This window comes from Oncorhynchus masou, chromosome 24, assembly GCF_036934945.1.
Source record: "Oncorhynchus masou masou isolate Uvic2021 chromosome 24, UVic_Omas_1.1, whole genome shotgun sequence".
NCBI classification, from domain to species: Eukaryota; Metazoa; Chordata; class Actinopteri; order Salmoniformes; family Salmonidae; genus Oncorhynchus; species Oncorhynchus masou.
This window is the reverse complement of record NC_088235.1, coordinates 18,413,507-18,429,649: the sequence shown is the minus strand read 5'-3', so window position 1 is coordinate 18,429,649 and position 16,143 is coordinate 18,413,507. Positions and strand designations below refer to the sequence as shown.

General features: G+C 43.3%; 1 protein-coding gene across 4 annotated transcripts in view; it reads left to right on the top strand.

The window, feature by feature from the left end:
- Window positions 1-16,143, top strand: part of LOC135511878 (endothelial PAS domain-containing protein 1-like) — a 102,936-nt gene that overhangs the window by 15,992 nt on the left and 70,801 nt on the right. The window contains exon 1 of one of the 4 annotated variants that reach the window (XM_064933382.1): window positions 5,536-5,914. The exons of the other annotated variants lie outside the window; for them this stretch is intronic. The gene's annotated coding sequence lies outside the window, so the exon portion shown is untranslated. Of the gene's footprint in view, window positions 1-5,535; window positions 5,915-16,143 lie in introns of those variants that run through there. 4 annotated transcript variants of the gene reach the window in all.

Sequence of the window (16,143 nt, the reverse complement as noted above, 5' to 3'; positions counted from 1 at the left end):
CCTCACTCTCTCTCTCTCTCTCTTTGCCTCTCTCTCTCTCACTCTCTTTGCCTCCCTCTCTCTCTTTGCCTCTCTCTCTCTTTGCCTCTCTCTCTCTCTCTCTTTGCCTCTCGCTCTCTCTCTCTCTCTCTCTCTCTTTGCCTCTCTCTCTCACTCTCTTTGCCTCTCTCACACTCTCTTTCTCTATTTGCCTCTCTCTCTCTCTTTCTCTCTTTGCCTCTCTCTCTCTCTCTCTCTCTCTCTCACTCTCATTTAGCGGGCATATTTGGTGTTTTACGTTGTCCACTGTGGATATTTTTAGTGTTTGTCCATTTTGTGAATTCTTGGTAGGTGAGAGGACCCCAGACCTCACAACCATAAAGGGCATTGGGTTCCATAACTGATTCAAGTATTTAGCCAGATCCGAATTGGTAATGTCGAATGTTATGTTCCTTTTGATGGTATAGAAGGCCCTTCTTGCCTTGTCTCAGCTCATTCACAGCTTTGTGGAAGTTATCTGTGGCGCTGATGTTGTTTAGGCCAAGGTATGGATAGTTTTTTGTGTGCTCTAGGGCAACAGTGTCCAGATGGAATTTGTATTTGTGGTCCTAGTGACTGGACCTTTTTTAGAACACCATTATTTCTGTCTTAGATTTACTCTCAGTGTACAAGTCTGACAGAATCTCTCAGAATCTCAGTCTTTCTCTCTCTCTCTCTCTCTCTCTCTCTCTCTCTCTCTCTCTCTCTCTCTCTCTCTCAGACTCTCACTTTCTTTGCCCCTCTCAGTCTCTGTCTTTCTCTGCAACTCCTTCTCTGCCTCTGCAGGGTGTTGTTGTAGACCTCCTTAAGAATACTGTCCTCTGGTCCTTCCTGCTATGCAGACACCAACATTCCTCCTTCTCCAGCCAGCCTTACCGTAATGCCTTTCCTCATGTCAGCTGGCCCTAACCCAGCCCTCAGTCCCAGGCACATTCCCAACAGTCTCCCCCATTTCACCAGAGATATTAAAACGGCTGTATATATCCACCATTGCCCCTATGTCTTTGAAGCTATGATTCATAAGGATCCTACGTCTTGGGCCCTTATGACTATTTATAACAGATGGTAGTCAGATCGAATGGGAATCTCCTTGGTCCAGACTGCAGGCTTTATAAGGCTATGCTAGTCTCATTAAGACGTTGAAGTGGCATGAGAGGAAAATGTGTGCATCAGGTTTTGAACTTGAAGAGGTAGGGGAAGGGGGGAGTGGGGTGCAGGCCCTAATCGGAACGGGCTGGGCGTAATCCCATCATCCCTTTCAGTGAGTGTATCAGATCCATCAGCCATCTCGTCCATCTACCTTCCCCTGATTGAGAACAGCTCTTTGGGCTGCACTGAGCTGGGCTGGCTGCTGGATCAGAAGATCAGAGATTAGCCGTATTGTTCGCTGTTTGTGTTTAGCGAGACGCCACTAAAGGAAGACAGACTGTACGCAAGGAAGGTATGTGTGTGTTTGTGTTGTGTTTGTGTGTGTGTGTCCTTGTGTGTGTTTGCATTTCCGAAGGAGGCCTATGGTCTGGTCAAACCAACTTTATGGAAAGTACATTGTATTTTGATTTAATACAGATTTGCCTATTTTTGGACGAACATACCTAGAATGTCCCTGTAGAGTCCCTGTAACTTCCCTGAAGTGTCCCTGTAACTTCCCTGTATCGTCCCTGTAGTGTTCCTGTAACTTGCCTGTTTCGTCCCTGTAGTGTTCCTGTAACATCCCTGTATCGTCCCTGTAGTGTTCCTGTAATGTCCCTGTAACATCTCTGTATCGTCACTGTAGTGTTCCTGTAACATCCCTGTATCGTCCCAGTAGCGTTCCTGTAACTTCCCTGTATTGTCCCTGTAGCGTTCCTGTAACTTCCCTGTATCGTCCCTGTAGCGTTCCTGTAACATCCCTGTATCGTCCCTGTATCATTCCTGTAACTTCCCTGTATCGTTGCCGTAGCGTTCCTGTAACATCCCTTTATCGTCCCTATATCATTCCTGTAACTTCCCTGTACCGTTCCTGTAACTTCCCTGTATCGTCCCTGTAGCATTCCTGTAACTTCCCTGTATCGTCCCTGTAGCATTCCTGTAACTTCCCTGTATCGTCCCTGTAGTGTTCCTGTGACATCCCTGTATCGTCCCTGTAGTGTTCCTGTAACGTCCCTGTAGTGTTCCTGTAACATATCTGTAGAGTCCTGGTAGAGTCCCTATAACTTCCCTGAAGAGTTCCTGTAACGTCTCTGTAACGTCCCTGTAGAGTCCCTGTAACTTCCCTGTATTGTCACTGTAGTGTTCCTGTAACGTCCCCGTAGAGTCCCTGTAACTTCCCTGTATCGTCCCTGTAGCGTTCCTGTAACATCCCTGTATCGTCCCTGTAGTGTTCCTGTAATGTCCCTGTATCGTCCCTGTAACTTCCCTGTAGAGTCCCTGTAACTTCCCTGTAGCGTTCCTGTAACATTTCTCTATCTTCCCTGTAGCGTTCCTGTAACATCCCTGTATCGTCCCTGTATCGTTCCTGTAACTTCCCTGTATCATTCCTGTAACATTTCTGTATCGTCCCTGTAGTGTTGCTGTAACATCCCTGTATCGTCCCTGTAGTGTTCCTGTAACGTCCCTGTAGCGTTCCTGTAACGTCCCTGTAGAGTTCCTGTAATGTCCCTGTCGCGTTCCTGTAACATCCCTGTATCGTCCCTGTATTGTTCCTGTAACATCCCTGTAACTTCCCTGTATCGTCCCTGTAGTGTTCCTGTAATGCACTGTAGAGTCCCTGTAGTGTTCCTGTAACGTCCCTGTAGAGTTCCTGTAACGTCCCTGTAGAGTTCCTGTAACGTCCCTGTAGAGTTCCTGTAACGTCCCTGTAGTGTTCCTGTAACGTCCCTGTAGCGTTCCTGTAACGTCCCTGTAGAGTTCCTGTATCGTCCCTGTAGAGTTCCTGTAACGTCCCTGTATCGACCCTGTAGTGTTCCTGTAACGCACTGTGGAGTCCCTGTTGTGTTCCTGTAACTTCCCTGTATCATTCCTGTAACATTTCTCTATCGTCGCTGTAGTGTTCCTGTAAGTTCCCTGTATCGTCCCTGTAGCGTTCCCGTAACATCCCTGTATCGTCCCTGTAGCGTTCCTGTCACTTCCCTGTATCGTCCCTGTAGTGTTCCTGTAACGTCCCTGTAACTTCCCTGTAGAGTCCCTGTAGAGTCCCTGTAACATCCCTGTATCGTCCCTGTTGTGTTCCTGTAACATCCCTGTAGCGTTCCTGTAGTGGCCCTGTAACATCCCTGTATCGTCCCTGTAGTGTTCCTGTAACATCCCTGTAGTGTTCCTGTAACATCCGTGTAACGTCCCTATAGAGTTCCTGTAACGTCCCTGTAGTGTTCCTGTAACATCCCTGTAACTTCCCTGTATCGTTCCTGTAATGCACTGTAGAGTCCCTGTAGTGTTCCTGTAACTTCCCTGTAACGTCCCTGTAGAGTTCCTGTAACGTCCCTGTAGAGTTCCTGTAACGTCCCTGTAGAGTTCCTGTAACGTCCCTGTAGAGTTCCTGTAACGTCCCTGTAGAGTTCCTGTAATGTCCCTGTAGCGTTCCTGTAACGTCCCTGTAGTGTTCCTGTAACATCCCTGTAGCGTACCTGTAACTTCCCTGTATCGTCCCTGTAGTGTTCCTGTAATGCACTGTAGAGTCCCTGTAGTGTTCCTGTAACGTCCCTGTAGCGGTCATGTAACATCCCTGTAGTGTCCCTGCAACGTCCCTGCAGCGTCATAGCGTCATTGTTATGTTCCTGTAGCGTCCCTGTAGCGTCCCAGTAACGTCCCAGTAATGTCCCTATAGTGGCTTGTATCTATCCATCTGGTTCTTTGTCACCCTACTCACCTTGTTGGTCCTTCAGGGCAATTCTGGAATGGACTTTAACTTCTGTGTTTCCTAAGCATTGCTCTGTTTGTTTTGACAATAACCCTCTGACAGAAGAGGAGACTTGTGGAAAGATTCATTCCCATGTCAGAAAATGGCCACCCTCAGGGTAGGTTGGAGTGTTCGGTTAGGTAGGTTTGAGCATTGTCTTTGACTGACATGTTAATTATCCCCAAAGCCAACACCTCCTTTGGCCAACTTTCCTTACAGTTCTTTTCTTCCAATGACTGGAACGAATTGCAAAAAATCACTGAAGTTGGAGACCTATATCTCCCTCACTAACTTTAAGCATCAGCTGTCAGAGCAGTTTACCGATCGCTGCAGCTGTACACAGCCAATCTGTAAATAGCCCATCCAACAACCTATCTCATCCACATATTTGTTTTTGTTTTTCTGCTCTTGCACACCAGTATTTCTACTTGCACATCCTCATCTGCACATCTATCACTCCAGTGTTAATTGGTAAATTGTAATTACTTCGCCACTGTGGCCTATTTATTGCCTTCCCTCCTTACTTCATTTGAACACACTGTTTACAGATTTTTGTATTGTGTTATTGACTGTACGTTTGTTTATTCCATGTGTAACTCTGTGTTGTTGTGTTTTTGTCGCACTGCTTTATCTTGGCCAGGTCGCAGTTGTAATTGAGAACTTGTTCTCAACTGGCCTCCCTGGTTAAATAAAGGTGAGATAAAAAAATAAATCAAATAAAAACAGGAAAAAGTGGAGCCTCATTATTGTAAGGTAGGCTGTCACTCACAATGGCAATGGGGACGGTTTTTGATGCAGGTTTTGGTTTAAAAAGGTGGGAAATAAAGGCCAACATCCTAGTTATAGACTACAGCTTCAGGCTATGGGCTTTATGCTCTCACAAACATTCACCTTTCTGAATACCATCATGTGTTCGACCTTGACTGTGACCCTACACACCTCCCTGAAGTGTGTGTTGACCTTGGGGGTACCAACAAGTATATGCTCTGTGATGTACATAACATTGACAGTCACTTTTGATGGAAAAAATGACCCTAAGGAAAGAAGGGAAACTGGCTATTGATATTGCTACATCCAAGTGCATCTGCTGCCTAGATGTTCAGCAACGGACAGTATGTCAACCAGACTGTAACTCATTTGGAAACTTTCCTACTGGTCCAAGACAATCTTATGACTGTAGCAGCAGTGCAACATGCTTACAGGTGTATGGTCTTAATTTGAGCACCCGGTTGCAGGATAACTTTCCTGCAACTTGTTGTCTATTTGAAGTTTAAAAAGGTTTCTGAAGTTTGTAATTTCCACTTTGAAATTTCAGACTTGATTTTCTCTCATGAAAAAGTAACCACCCCCTACAAAAAATATCTATGAATTATAATCCACATAACAATTCACATTTTCCTGCTGTAGCAAACTGGCTCAAATTAGGATCCTACATCTGTATATCAAACTCTTGTATCACACCAAACTCTTCATCTCAATATGGCAGACTTGTTTAGGCCTTTTTAATCCTCCTTAAGAATGTGCCCGGGGCCTGGCGGCCTCGTGACCTGCCATACCTAGGAGTTTAAGTACCATCAGCGTTAATGTCAGCTGATGTACAGAGCAGAATGTCAGGTATGCATTCTCTGCCAACGGGCCCTGAACTCATCATCTGAACTCATCAGAATGCATGCTGCTTTTTCCTTTCCTGATTCGTACGGCCTGTCCTTGTCTCACACTAAAAACTTAAAGGGAAAGATGTTGAACATGCTAAAGATCTTCATCCCATATCTACACAGTCTATAGAACGATCATGCCTCAGTACATGAACCATCTTTCCCTTTTTACCAGCTTCCTGCAGTTCTTGTGGAGGTTTACGACAGATGCACACTAGCAGGGAAAGTGAATGGAGAAACAGTGGCTGACTAGATGAGCTGCACGGAGATCCACAGTGCTGAGCTGCAGATCTATTCAGACTAACTCATGTTACAGGAATGTGTGGGAATGGAGAACTCTGCATCGCTTCACTCGGTGCTAAATCAGGTAAACGCTAAGCTCGGGGGGAATATGTGTAAATGAAACAGCAGATGATATCAAAGGCAGCTCTGTCATTGGGACTGTTGGATCGTAATCTGGCAGAAAAAGTCCACTGTTTTCCTATATGTGTTTTCCTCAACATAATTCTCACAGTATTGTTGAACAGTCATGTGTCTTCGTAAGCCTGTTAAGCAAGGCTAGTTAGGCTTCTCGTGAAATGTCAAGTGATACACAGTTGGAGCATTTTAAACAAGATTAAATCAGTTCAACACTTTCCCCCCAATGAAAACTGTATCCAGTTAATGATGATGACTTTTAATACTGTGTCTGTCTGTGCATTGCACATTCTGATGACCCAGATAGTTCCTTGGAAATTGATGTACGTTTATGGTTTCCCACTGGTTCTAGGAACGGTTTCCTACTGGTTCTAGGAACGGTTTCCCACTGGTTCTAGGAACGGTTTCCCACTGGTTCTGATCTGTAAAACAGAATGTTTTTTAAACGTTCTGAGAACGGAAGTGAAATTTCCTTTTCTGGGAACATACATTTTTAGGTTGCAGGGAGGTTCTGAGAACGTTTCACTATAGTTCCCTGAAAGATTTACTGGGAGATATTAGTAATGTACTGAGAACGGTCCTGGGGACCCCAAGAGGTGCATGTTTTGTTTTTTGCCCTAGCACTACACAGCTGATTAAAATAGTCAAAAGTTTGATGATGAGTTGATTATTTGAATCAGCTGTGTAGAGCTGGGGCAAAAAGCAAAACATGCACCTCTTTGGTTTCCCAGGACCGAGTTTGGGAAACACTGGGTTATTGGAAGGTTCAATTATTAAATAACATTCTGGGAACATGTTTCAATAAGACTTTTAATAACACTGTTAGCTTAGGTTGTTTTGAATGCCAAGCATAGATCGGACACATGGAAATTAATTTGCGTAGGCATTAATCATGCAAACACATTTATTTTTTATTGTGACGCAGAGCCTGTGAGATTCAAACCTTTGATCTTCTCTTCTCTATCCATGGAATTAGTCCACTGCCCCACCAGGATGGAGCGAGTGTTCCATGTTTTTTTTAACTCATACAAAGCTGTTCATTTTAGTCTATTCAAACAGACCCCATTTCAAAGGAAACCAGCACTCATTAAGATCAGGTGTGGCCAATTAGTGAGTGTGGCCAAAACACCTGAACACATTTAACAAGATAGAGGATAGAGAGAGTTTTGTTGACGCCGAAAGCAAAATGTACTGTATATGTTTTTAAATAACATTCTTAGAACGTTCTGTGAACATTAATGTTTTCTTGTGGTTTTTATGGAAAGTCTTCTTAATGTTTTGAGAACGTGACTTTGACTAGAACCATGAGGAAACCTACTGAACATGTCATGCTGAATACTGAAATTCCCACAAGAACTTGTTTCTTAACGTTCTCTGAAGGTTCTGAAAACACCATGAGGAAACAGAACGTCATGTGCTAGCTGGATATCCTGCATCATTCCAAGAACTTTGTATGCAAAATAACCATAGGACAACCACATTTTCAACAAGCTCTAAGAAACATATGGTTCTCAGAACGTTATGTGCTAGCTGGGGATATTGCTTGTGTGGTACTAGAAAAAGAGAGTGTGTGCATGCGGCCCTGGTCAAGGACAGGGGTTCGATCCAGGGGATTCCAGCCAGCAGAGGACTGGGATGGCAGCAGAGGCGCACAGCTTATTTTAAGGAGGTTCATGCGATGCAGGACAGTCGACCTTTCAAGATGTCACAAGGCATTTTGGTGCTGCTGTTGGTCACAGCGAGTACACCTGATTGCAGCTGAGCAGCTGAGTCAAAAGCCTGACATTTGTTTGTTTGTTTGTGTGTGTGTCTGTGTGTAAATGTAGTGCGTAGGGTTGAGGGTTTGCATTTGAATGTGTATTCAAAGTGGTATCTAAAAGCCTGTTATTTATTGATATTATGTCAGTGTATTTGTTTCATTGAGGTAACCTTTGGCTACAAACATCCCAGTTGTGTGTGTGTGTGTGTGTGTGTGTGTGTGTGTGTGTGTGTGTGTGTGTGTGTGTGTGTGTGTGTGTGTGTGTGTGTGTGTGTGTGTGTGTGATAATGATATACTGTCTGTAGCTAGTTCTCTGTAGTCCTTGATCTCTGGGTGAAAGGTAACCTCTTTGGGAAGGTTGACACCTGACACATTAACACAGATACAATAAAGATAGAATCTCTAGTTGGCAGTTGGCTTGGCCTGCTGGAATAGGCAGCAGTTGTCCTCGAGGCCTTCTGTTTTAATCATGTGATCGAGAGGTACCATCAAGAGCCTCGTTGTGCATTTGTCAAAACCAGATAGTTGGCATTTCAACTTGACATGTTGACATGTTTTGCTCTCCTGCAAAATAGTGTGATTCTTCAACAGATCTGAAAGGTTTAGCAGATGCACTTGAACTTTGGAGAAGCTGGCAACCTGGGTCGTGTTCACCAAATGGAAGAAAACGGGCCAAAATGTGGATTACATGAACTTGTCCAACAACAAACGTTTGTTTTCGTTTTCTGTTGCAAAACATTTAGCTACTTTGTGCAGTAATAAGTAAGACCCTGATTTCAGATGCTGGAGGTCTCACCGTACCTTTACTATAGATACAACCCACAGACGCCACACTACAGTGTAGGCCTACTATCCCACTTCAGTGCTAACCTTGAATTTTGTTTCTATGACATCTAAGATTACTATTGCTAGCCTGTTCTGACCCTGAACGTCAAAAACCAATCCTGTTTTTCCTGCTGCTCAAAGAGATGAGAGATGTGTGCTTTAGTAATAGGGGTCTGTATTGACATGGCACCTCTAAAGAAAGTAATTTTAAGGCCCTGTAATCTCTGCCTTGTCCCTGCTCATGCTTTCTGTCGCTGGGGCTACTGTAGATAACTTTGATGGATGGATTTCAGGAGACAAAGAATGAGGAAACCACAGCCAGCGGTTTCCATGTTTCAACCTGAACAAGCTGTTGAGTTTCTCCATCTAGATGTTTTTCTTCTTCTGTTATTCTCTCTCATTCTCTCTTGTCAACTCACAGAAACATTCTCTTATAGACACACCAACCAGCTTGAAGGCCATCTCTAGAAGCGTAGCAGCTAGAGAGACTAGACTTGGTGGCCAGACCGTTGAAGCTTGATGATCACTGTCAAACGCTCCCTTTTTTAACCAAATAACCAGAAAACAAGCCTTTACAGCATTTTTGACATTAGTTTATTATGCCAATTGACCGCTAGAGTGAAACATGAGCCTGTTGCATGAGCCTTTTAACGCTTCTGGTATTTTTGCAAATGACATAAGGGATCACTGTGCTATTGCCTGTGTGAGAGACGGTAAAATTCCTAAGAAATCTCCACGTGTTATTATGAAAAGAAACTGGAAGCGGTTTGATATTCAAGGTTTTTTACATGATGTATCTAGCATTGAATGGAATAGAATGGAATTAATCACTGATGTTGAACTAGCCTTTTCTTACTTCCACAATACATTCCAGAATGTATGCAATAGGCCCCTTTTAAAAAGTTCAGGATTAAGGGCATAGAGAACCCTTGGTTTACTAATCAACTTACAATAATCATAAGGGAACGAAATGCTATGTGGGCTAAAGCAAGAGGGACTGGTTTGGCAGATGATTGGAAGGCTTTTAAAACGTCTTCAAAATATGGGTGTGGCTATGAGCCGTGAATTGAGAGCAGACGACTACCTGAAATCTACTTCACAAAATGTAAATAATCCATCCAAATTTTGGCAAGTAGTGAAAGGTTTGGAGTGCAGAAAAGATGCACAGCTTCGAAACAATTGTTGGTCGACACACAGATTGTAACTGACAGAACCTCCAGTCTGAAAGCCCTTGAACCAGCATTTTTTAGATGCAGGCAGTTTATTTGAAAAGGTCAAAGGTATAATTGAGCTTTTGTACTTCCTCTCCTGAAAGGTGGAGATCCCTCGCTACTTGACAACTATCGAACCATATCAAAATTGTCTGTGCTGTCAAAGGTACTGAGTCCTTAGTTAGTAGGCAGCTAACGATCTCCTTCCAAGAAAACAACATCTTAAATGGATTGCAATCAGGTTTTAGGTCTGGCCACAGCACTGTTTCAGCAACATTGAAGGTTTTAAATGACATCCACTGTGCTCTTGATAAGAAGTTACATTGTGTGTCTGTTTTTATTGATTTGTCGATGGCTTTTGACACCGTGGACCATGCTGTGTTAGTGCAAAGGTTAAAATGTTGTGGAATTACTGGTCATTCTCTAGATTGGTTTATAAATTACATATCAAGTCGTACACAATGTGTAATGGTGGATGGTTGTAAATCTGAGTCCATAGAGTTGTGCTCAGGTGTTCCGCAAGGTTCTATTTTGGGCCTCTGTTGTTCATTTTGTATATCAACAGCATTGGGGATCTTATTGAAACAGCGGATGTTCATTTTTATGCAGATGATACTGTTCTTTATTCAAGTGGTAGTAGTTTATCTTTAGCTTTTGAAAATGCCCAAAGAGCATTTAACGTCATACAACATCTGAATCTGTATGATTTAAAGCTGATTCTAAATTCAGGTTAAACAAAATGCATGGTATTTTCAAATGCCAGACATGTTACAAATCATGTCATTGCTACATTGGCTGGACATACTATAGAGCAAGTTAAAGTGTACAAATATTTGGGTGTGTAGTTTGATGATAAGCTGAGCTTCACTGTGCATGTAGAGAACATGATAAGGAAGCTCAAGCCGAAAATAGGATTTTATTACCGGAATAAGGCTTGTTTTTCTTTTGAGTCCAGGAAGGAGCTGGTACGATGTACATTACTGGCAGTTTTAGATGTTAGTGATGTTATATATATGCAGGCCTCAGCCACTACCCTGAGAGCACTTGATTCAGTGTATCATGCAGTCCTCAGGTTCATTACAAATCAGAAATGTCTAACACATCATTGTGATCTCTACAGCGCTGTTGGCTGGTCGTCATTGACCTTGCTTAAGCTTAAACAGTGGTATACACTGATTTATAAGGTCATATTGGGTAAAATTCAATTTTATCTCTGTTCTTTTTTAGTCTGGTCAGTAAATAAATATCAATTACGGTCCCAGTTTCGTTAGTTTTGTTGGTACAGTTTAAAACACTTGATCGATGTATATATTATAGAAGAGTATAATTGTTTTTAGGCCAGCTGTTTTTAGTCCAGATGTTTGTGTTTTTAATGTAATATGTTATTGTTGTACGGTATGTGTGTTTATAGTTTTGTGTAATGTTGTGTTAGTGTATGTAAGTTGTTTTGTCTGAAACGTTGTTTCCCCTGCTGCTATTGGACCAGGTCTCTCTTGGAAAAGAGATAAAAAAAAAAAAAATTAAAATAAAGATAGACGCTTAGGGATTATAAGTAGTAGCCAGTTGGCCAGCCGTGGATATCAGGGTTGAAGCGGGGCTCACTGTCAACTTGGTTGATGCATTGACCAACTGCGGTTCAGACTGTAGACTTCATGGACTGTTGGGTAGTTGGGTTTAAGGGTCATCTGATGATTGGGTTTTAGACCGTTTGAACTGAACTCTTCAGTGGATGGATCTATCTGTATTGGCTACTGTCTCCTGGTTGTGAGTGGAAGGGGTTGTTGAGTACATTGGGAGGCTCAGTGCCCGAACAGTGCTGGGACTCCATTGTTTCATATCCTGGATCTTCCACTGGGACTGAGCAGTAACAATAGGCCAGACTATCAACCAGTGGCACCCCTAGCTGCGCACACACACATGCATACAGACACACACACACGCACACGCACGCGCACGCGCACACGCACACGCGCACGCACACACACACACAGGCACACAAACCCACACTGATAGTAGCCAGATAGTGATTAGTGGACACTGGTTAAATCACATGACCAGGGTTAATGAGGCCAGACCTCTGGGATAATTTAACATGACACGGGTTAGTATAAAAATACCTCGATAAGATAAGGACCCACAGTAGCCCTTCACTACACATTTCCATTGCCCCCAGTTGAAATCCCCTTTGAATTCTCCGAAAGAGGTCAAAGTGCATGGCCATGGCAAGGTTTCTAATTGATAGCTCGCTCCCAACCATAGATTAGAAAATGATGACTTTGGAATAAATGTTTGTCTGTTTGAGGCGCCAAAAAATACAGATAGTAGGACAAGGTATGTAATGAAGCAAGACAACAGTATGCTATTGATATGTAATGAAGCAAGCTAACAGTATGCTATTAATATGTAATGAAGCAATATAACATCATACTACTGTGAAATCCACCCAGAGGGAAGCCTGCTCCGTCATCTTCCTTTGGCCGATGGGATACAACACAGGAAAGGACTATGTCTGCTTGCCGCAGCCCATTTTTAGAACATAGCCTCTGTGACTCTGTTGCATCTGAGGCGGTCTCTGTGGAAACCAGCTTCATGGTCATGTATTTTCTGACAAATAGGACAAGAGAGGGAGGATGGAGGAAGGAGGAGTGTAGGGGTGGAGAGAGGGGGGAGTGTTTCTGTTAATGTTGGCACGTATGGAATCCTATTGTGGTGAAAGACTTGGACGTCTGAGCTCCTTACCCTGGCGTGGACCCAAGCACCACCTCTTCAGAACACCACAGTCCTGTTCACTGATAGAGGAAACAGAACAAGACCTGGTCTGGAAAAAAGTAAAGGGGTGCCGCCACTCTCAGTCCAAATCCACCTCAGATCAGTCTTGCCACCTTTTGAGTGATTTCCTGCCATTCATCAAAGTCCCGGCAGAACTTGAAGATCATTTTGAATTTGACCTTTGCCAAGACCAAAATAAAATTCTCAGTGAAAATGTACAGTTATGAATATAACTACTGTTCCCTGAAAGAGGGAACGAGGTATAACATACAATGGGGAGATAATGACCAATAATAATTACCTGAAAACTGATAATTTCATAAATTCAGTACTGCTCTTCAGCAAGTCCAAATACCCTAACGGTGCGGGGCCAAATTATGTTATGCATGGTTTCCTCCTTCAGGGAACAATAGTTATATTCATAACTGTACCTTCCCTTTCAGTCGTTGACACTCCCTAAATCACTTCAGCAAACAGGCATTTCTAATCGACCTGGCCCGGGTATCCTGGAAGGACATTGACCTCACTCCGTCAGTAGAGGATGCCTGGTTATTATTTAAAAGTGCTTTCCTCACCATCTTAAAAAAGCATGCCCCATTCAAAAAACATTTGAACAAGGACCAGATATAGACCCTGGTTTACTTCAGATCTGACTGCCCTTGACCAGCACAAAAACATCATGTGGTGTGCTGCATTAGCATCGAATAGCCCCTGCGGTATGCAACTTTTCAGGGAAGTTAGGAACCAATATACACAGGCAGTTAGGAAAGAAAAGGCTATCTTTTTCAAACAGAAATTTGCATCCTGTCGCACAAACTCCAAAAAGTTCTGGGACACTGTAAAGTCCATGGAGAAGAACAGCACTTCCTCCCAGCTGCCCACTGCACTGAGGCTAGGAAACATTGTCACCACCGATAAATCCGTGATAATTGAGAATTTCAATAAGCATTTTTCTACGACTCGCCATGCTTTCTACCTGGCTACCCCTACCCCAGTCAACAGCCATGCACCCCTCACAGTAACTTGCCCTTCTTCACCCATATCCATATAGCTGATGTTCTGAAAGAGCTGTAAAATCTGGACCCTACAAATCAGCCGGGCTAGAAAATGAACCCTCTCTTTCAAAAATGATCCACTGAAATTTTTGCAACCCCTATTACTAACCTGTTCAACCTATCTTTCGTATCGTCTGAGATCCCCAAAGATTGGAAATCTGCTGCAGTCATCCCCCTCTTCAAAGGGGGAGACACTCTAGCCCCAAGCTGCTACAGACCTATATCTATCCTATCCTGCCTTTCTAAGGTCTTCGAAGGCCAAGTTAACTAACAGATTACCGACCATTTCAAATCCTACAGTACCTTCTTCACTATGCAATCTGGTTTCCGAGCTGGTCATGGGTGCACCTCAGCCACGCTCAAGGTCCTAAACGATATCATAACTGCCATTGATAAGAGACAATACTGCGCATCTGTATTCATCGACCTGGCATAGGCTTTCGACTCTGTCACCGCATTCTTATCTGCAGACTCAACAGTCTTGGTTCCTCAAATGACCTCCTCGCCTGGTTCACCAACTACTTCCCAGACAGAGTTCAGTGTGTCAAATCGGAGGGCCTGTTGTCCGGACCTCTGGCAGTCTCTATGGGGGTGCCACAGGGTTCCATCCTCTGGCCGACTCTTTTCTCTGTATACACCAATGATGTCGCTCTCGCTGCTGGTGATTCCCTGATCCAGTTCTACGCAGCTGACACCTTTCTGTATACTTCTGGCCCTTCTTTGGATACTGTGTTAACAACCCTCCAGACGAGCTTCAATGCCATACAACTCCCCTTCCGTTGCCAACCCCATTCCCAAGGTCACTTCACCGGAAGACCCTTCGCCAGCAGCCCCAATAGTTCTCCTAAAGTCAGCCGGATACCCAACGGAGTTGAATGGTCGCACAAACTGGTCAGAGCCAAGGCCTCCTGAGCGTCTTTCAACCTGAGGCGAACAGGACAGCACTCATGAGTATCTTTAAGTTTAGTTGTGAAACCACATGCTCAAGGGCATGGTTGGAGGTTCAAACTCTGCTAGTTAGCCTTTTTTAACTTACTTTTACCACTTGCCATCAAGAAAGGAAGCACTGGCTCCACAAGCAGAGCATAAAGTAGTTAGCTCTTAGCAAACACAAAAATCGATACCAAGACGCAACATTTGCAACATCTAGGGGGACGCGTACTCTCTCCCCACTAACAGACATCTAAGACGGAGCAGTATCTTGTAATCTTTGTGGCTTGAAAAGTTTGAAAATTGCGTGACACGTTATCCCTTCAGACGAGCTGAAGAGCAAAGAATTGAGGAAATGAATGCGAGCCCTGGTATTATAGCCATAAAGGTGGGGAAGGTGGGTGAGCTCGGCAACTATTGGCCCTTTGGCTTTGATTTCAGTTTTCTTCAGGTGATGAAGATTATACTCCCCATAGTTTGTTTTACCGAGTGACTGACAGAAAGGAAACCAAATAAATAATACACTGAGTGAACTGATTGAATAAAACTTGAAATCAGAGTAAAGGATTATTTTGCTTTCTTTAGTTTTCAGCAAGTTTGCTATTTTATTCAATGTTTCTCTTGGCAGTTTATCCGTACTCTTATCTTGTGGCTTTTAAAAGCCACAGAAAGTCAAACCTCTAACTGCTGAACATACAACATATTTAACTCTGTGTGCGTGTGCGTGTGTGTGTGTGTGTACTTTAGCTGTGGTGTACCAGTGCACAGGGCACACAGAGTTCACCCTCCTTGTGCCACACGCCATGCCCCAATAGAACCGCCGCAGACCACATCCCTGCCTGGGCAGACAACACTCCAAGGCCCTGACTTTGAGTCAAAGGAAACAAAGCTGATTACATCCTCTAACCATCACTTACAAGACTTTATACTCTTTCTTTATCCCGCTGTACTTTCACCTTATCTTGTATAACCACCCCATCTTAACTCACCCTTTATTTTGCGGTTTAGTGTAATTGTAGCTGTTTGGCAGCCTCTCCTCTCCTCCTCTTTTGTCAGTCTCAACCCTTTCTCTTTTTTAAATCAAGGCTTGGGTTCTGCATACAGTATTATTTTTGGATGTGCTTCAATACACACTGCTACTCATATATGTGGTTCTGGGCTAGTTTGGAATTGTATTGTGAATTCAGAAGAGATCAGAGGTCAGGGGTTAGAGTTTATAAACAACAACAAAAAACAAGGGAGGAAGTACATTCCAGTACTATTATATCAGCCAGTGCTGTGTTCACTAGAATGGGGATATATTAACTTTTTGTTCACTGGAATGGGGATATATTACCTTTTTGTTCAATTAAATGGGGATATATTAACTTTGGTTCACTGGAATGGGGATATATTAACTTTTTGTTCACTGGAATGGGGATATATTACCTTTTTGTTCAATTAAATGGGGATATATTAACTTTTTGTTCACTGGAATGGGAATATATGAACTTTTTGATCACTGGAATAGGGATATATTAGCTCTCTGCTCACTGGAATGGGGATATATTAACTCTGTGCTCACTGGGATGGGGATATATTAACTCTGTGCTCACTGGAATGGGGATATATTAACTCTGTGCTCACTGGA